This window comes from Brachyhypopomus gauderio, chromosome 8, assembly GCF_052324685.1.
Source record: "Brachyhypopomus gauderio isolate BG-103 chromosome 8, BGAUD_0.2, whole genome shotgun sequence".
NCBI lineage: Eukaryota > Metazoa > Chordata > Actinopteri > Gymnotiformes > Hypopomidae > Brachyhypopomus > Brachyhypopomus gauderio.
Genome location: NC_135218.1, coordinates 3,341,281 through 3,347,413, shown reverse-complemented (window position 1 = coordinate 3,347,413; position 6,133 = coordinate 3,341,281).

Sequence of the window (6,133 nt, the reverse complement as noted above, 5' to 3'; positions counted from 1 at the left end):
GGCAGATACCAATTAATGTTGTACTTGGTGCAGGACAAATTTCACTTGAATGCCATATTGTTTGTCCCTTGCTATGCTCGCCTGTGTTCTGGTGCTGCTCCTGTTCATAGAGAAAGCTCAGCTCCACTCACACACTGGCTGCACCATAAGCACTCCTGTCATTTAACAGTTATTTCGTTAGGTATTTCACCCAGTTCAGTGGGCTTAACCCAACGCCATGGGAGTGCCTTGTAAAGTTGTATAGACTCTTGGGAAAAAAGGGTCAAGCATCAAAGCATACCTAACAAATCTATGGAAACAGACAAAATAATAGGCGAAATGTTACTAGTCGATAAGAGGTGCTTTGCTGAGCAATTTACTTAAAGTCAAACAATGCCTTGTTAGGACATGGACAAAATCTAGGCAGTAGCATGTTTGTTAAAGCTAAAGAGTTTCCTTTGGTGGTATAAGAGTAAAAAGATCTTGTTTCATAATATGTATATTGCTGTCGTGTTAAACCATTTTCATGCCAATAAGGTGACCCATCCCACATATTAGATTAGGACAGTTCCTAAGAGCAGCATACTATAAATAGGAAGCCATAAATTTTCATAGAGGAAAAAAACAAGGGAGGATACAAGCACGTTGTGGTTCATGAAGAGTGGACAAACTGGTTGTTGAAATGTGATCAGGCTGGTCTAGTTCAGACATGCTCCCTCACCTGCGGCAATACCCCACCTCTACTGACACCACTTACCCCTCCTCTACTGACACCACTTACCCCTCCTCTACTGACACCACTTACCCCTCCTCCTACCACCACCTTTTGTGTGCAGAAATTCCAGGACTTTTTGGTGGTATTATAAAATGTGCTCCGTGTTTGAGGAATTGAAGGCTTTGAGTCTAGATGTCTGGATGACAATAATATCAGCAGGATGGACTGGATGGACATGGCACAGCTGGCATTTGAACCTGAATCATTTTGACCAGGTGTTCCACTCATACACAAATACCATCAGCATTGTTCTGGACAGCAATGGGTCTACAACGGCTCACCAAGCCTGATCCTGATTGTTGGATCACTGCCCTACAAGGGTGGTACTTGGTTGATGGGAAGTGGCAAGGATCATACCAACATGATTGTGAAGGCTACTACATAACAAAGCTCCTTGCAACCTGGGAAATGCTCAGACATTGAAATTAGCAGCATGTGTTTCCATTTAAACATTTATAACATCCTTGTGAATGAAGAATTCAGAGGTGAAGAATTTTTAAAGCAGTTGATTTATTTTAATTTGTAACCATTCATCTATTTTGGGTGTACAATGATGACGTATCAACCATAATTTTGTCTTTCTATTTGACTAATTTGAGAAAATAGGATCGAACATTCGATAAAACATGCGTTTTAGAAAATCCCGATTCCACTAAATGCCATCTACTAAATGACTTTAGATGACTTAACAACTCAAACACCTCCCTCTTGTCAAAGTTTTTACTGAAGTAATTCGAAAAAATAAGCAAGAGCTAAGAGAGTGTAATGAAAGGCATAGTCCCATAGTCCCTTATAAAGGCACTATCCCTTAAGTGGGAACCAGAGCTCACATAAGGTAAAACGATCCTTGTTGGTTTCTGGATTTGACAAAGGTTGAAGCAGCTAACCTTTGAATGAAGGTAGAATAATAAGCTGCCATTCACAATGACCACTGATGGCCACACCCTGATATATATATATATATATATATATATATATATATATATATATATATATATATATATATATATATATATATATAAATTTTTCCAACAACATACAAAAATGGTCTAAAGTACAAGTACAAGATACACAGAGTTCACATAGTGTATAGATGGCTTTCTGTTATACCTGTGATTTAGCCTCATTGATTTTGGGATGTGTTTGATTTATTGCCTTGTCTATTGGAATGACTCATACAGAATACTGCATGTGCCTTCTTCAACAGGAAATTCCAGTAATTCCACAGTAATGGTGTTTCCTACAGCACAACTCTCCAGTTGCCTATTGGTGTTTCCTGTTGCCCACCCCTGCACTAACTTGGACATATGAGTCTGTTAAGGTGCTCCATCCCCTGGGATTTTACAGGCATGTTCCTGTTAAATCCATATACAGATAAGTAACAGTGTATATGTACTACTATGGTACAAGTTTTGAATTTGAGGATTTATGCTACTCCTTACTTTTAAAATCTAGTCACTACTTTCTATAAGAAACATTTGTACATTAGAATTGCAACATTTCAAAACCAGCCCATTCCTGTAAACTTCTATTTATTCTTTAGGGGAAAAAGCTGTCAGCTTCTGTTCAGGCACCTCACCAAGGGGTAATGTCATCCAACTGAAATCCAATAGTATGTGAAACCTGAACAAGTGGAGATATATATTGGCACATTTCTAGTTCACCTGTGACCGGCTACTTTCACAGCTTGTGTATAGGTCTTGCCTCAGCAAAAAGTCCCAAAAGAGGACGCATCAATTCAAAGAACTCTGAGACAACTCTGAGATTAAATAAACATTCTGGGGCTGAATCTTGTGGTTCTTGAGTCTTGTTACAGTTGTTATTAAAGATAGTATAGTATTTCCTGGCAATGGACATATTTCTGCCAAGTATGAACTATACTAAAAATAAACTTTGTTTATTATACATTTTATACCCACTACTTTAGCTATTTCTTGCTTAACACCTCTTTAATCTATGTAGCTATTTATCACAGTAATCTTGCCATCCACTCAAAACTGACAAGAATTTAGACTTTATATTTTTTGTGTTGTGAAATATTTTACTTTTAATTTGAAGTCTAAAGGCATGTACTCTATACTTGAGAAAAGCTTTCACTAAAGTATTTTTACTGGAGTCGTCTGCACTGAAAAAAATAAAGCATTGGCTCAATGTAACAAAATTGAATTAATCAATCACACAATTTTTTTTCATTGACTCAATCCAAAAAACTAAATTCATGACCAAATGAATTTAGTTTTTTAGATTGAGTCAATGAAAAAAAATCGTGTGATTGATTAATTCAATTTTATTACATTGAGCCAATGCTTTATTTTTTTTTGTGTGTTTGTACTTTTACTTCTGTAAAGTAACAAGTTACTTCTGTACTTGTCTCCTTCAGTCACTTCTGGTTAAATTCTCCATCTTTCATAGGAAGTCATGACGTCTCTTTGGTACGTTCCAGAAAAGGAAGAAGACCGCCGGTAATCAGCAGATCATGGGTCTGCAATAAACCTCCAGTCTGTTCTCCTGGGTCTGGAGCACAGCTGTGAGATCTGGTCGAGGGCGTGTTTGCGTAAGGATCCATGAGAGAGCAAGGCCGGGCGTCAGCGGCGGACACACAATGTCCCCGAAAGCCGTGCGAAGTTCATCTCAAAATATGGGCGGCACTTATCATCTGCCGTGTGAGTCATTCTGGGGGAAAGTGAAACTGCATTGCGCGGGTGGGGAAATGCGGAGAGACTCATGCTCCAAGTTTTGTGAAACTGTTGCGCTTGGTTTCACAGATTGATTGAATAGATAGTATGACACATGACTTTGGCTCTATAATGAAGTGTAAACAGTTTAACAGTCCATTATGTATAAGGACTTTTGTGTAGCAACAGCCTTTTTATAATTCATGATACAACATGATCTAATTATTCTATTCATATTTGTGACTAGCACATTCTATAAATATAAGAACCCAGCCACAGCAGGTTCACTCCTATGTGTGCCATCAGGAGAGCAGCTTTGAATATACATTTTGGAGATTAAGAAATGACATATTTACTAAGCTCTTCTCAGGTAAATGTAATCTTTATGTTGAGTAATTGAACTATTCACATTGACTCGTTTGAAAGAAGATGCTGAAATTGAATCAAGAGATGATTCCATTATGGTATTCTGTAATTTGCACCAAATCTCTCACACCTCCCACGTTTTGGCTGTTTGGGTTAACAAAGGTGTAATTTCTCCACAGGGGGATCTTACTAATAGAACACAACAAGGCATATTGTTATGTCTATGCAAAGGCTTATATTTCCCAAAACACTCCTGGTTTTAAACTATAAAGCATTCTTTCGTACAGATGGAACTGTATTGATTTGGGATTTAGCTGCCACATGGTCTTTTGTGAGAGGCTGGTGCATCGTTATAAAAGAAGTAAACAATGACAATGACAAACTCAAACATCACTTCACAGCCCACTGGGAGGTGAAGATAAGGCCTGACTGTGTAAACTGAACCTCCTGCCATTAGCAAATTAATACTGTCAGCACTACTCTTACATCATAGCTCAATAGACAAAGCAGAGAGGAGATGTGAAATGGGTTTTTTTTCCTGACAAGGGTGCTATTACAACTGAAGACATCAAAGTTGCCTCCCTGTTGGATTTTACTTTGCAAGCATTCCTGTCCATCCCAATAACGCATACATTTTCAGAATAAAAACAAAATGACCCACAAAGCATTTTAGTTTACATCCTTCTGTAGGAACTGCAGGTGTTTGTTTTGTTTGCCACAATCTGTCATTCTTTTACCTGTTTATGTTGCCTAAACTTGTTTGTGCAGTCACAAGTTTAATCATTATTTCGTAAAACCTATGAATGCATGCCAACTGTTTGCACATTTGTTACTTGTGTTGCAATGCTTGTAGGGGGGAGGGGGGGTGGGGTGGGGGAGATGCTCGCCAACATTCTAAGGTTCCCCAGAGGTCTGGAAACTTAGGATCTCAGGCAATGATAAGTCCGGCTCTTTTAAATAAACACTTATGTCTAATTCTTTGACTGAAATAACTATATGTGGATGAACAAGTATAAACATCTGAGTAAAGACACTGAGGAATCTTTGTACAGCAACCATTAGTTGTCCCTACAGTTTGCATTTTGGTGAAACTAAATTTGTCTTTTGTGTGGACTGTGTCATGAAATTCAGTATAGTTATGGAAGTATTATGTGGTTAGTAAGCAGTACCAAAAATACTAACCACTTTCTAATCGCTTGTTACATGTGAAATTACAGCTTTATAGCTATTAGATTATCAGAATATAAGGTTACGGTTAAGGTTAGAACAATTATATGGAAAACCAGTGTACAAACAGTAAATATTTAAATAGATCACATTTCAAGACATGTTGCCTGAATATAGAATGGAATTGTTAAATACCATTTTTTGCTATTTATGTATTGATCATAAATGATTATTTGTAACTGGAAGTATAATTTTAGTATTTAAATTTTTTTTTTTTACATTTGCAGCGCTCATGGTGACGGTGACATTGCAATCTGGAGGATAATTTAATCTTAAATCAGACAAAAACAGCTAAAATCATGTGGTTAGTATGTTACCCCTTGGAAGTCCAACCCACATAAAAAAGTTTGAAGCTGATTGTGTGTGTTCACAGTAGTGTATTTGGGCATTAAATTTCTGTTTATTACATGTAGTGAGAAAGGTGACTGACATCATAATAGAAGGATCTCAACATTGGAAACAGACTTGTGCAATAATGAGCCTGCATAGGAACTAAAAGTCATCTAGAAAAGGAACAAGAAAAGATGAATCAGTGAAGTCCAGTTCCTCAATTTAAACAAAGCCTTACATTGTGAAATAGAGGGAGACAGAGAGAGAGAGAGAGAGAGAGAGAGAGAGAGAGAGTCATTCATTCACTAATTTGGTTTAACCATTTTTTAAATAAAATATTTGAACGTATGCCAGTTTTATACCCATCAGGTGTCTAAGCAAGCTTTTCATAACTGGCATCAGAGAAAATAAAATGCATTGTGTTTTTTAAATAGACAATTGGCATATGTAAGTATAACCACACATCTGGGAAAAGTCACCTGAAAAAAAGTACTGCGATACAGAGATATTTGTGTCAGTGAAATGCAACCCTGCAACACTGAAATCCTGTTCTTCACTTGTCACCTTTCCACACAAAAGCCAACACTTACATTGTCGTTGTAAAGAGTATGAAGGGAGCGAGAACAAGAAAACAAGTGAAAGAGGCAAAATTGTGCAAACCATGATTGAATTCAGAACTTGTGAAATCAGGAAAGCTAAAAACAGCAAGCCAATGATTACATATTCCAGCCTGCTCAAGAGCATAATAAAAACGAGCTCAAAAGCAAACACATGCTAGCAT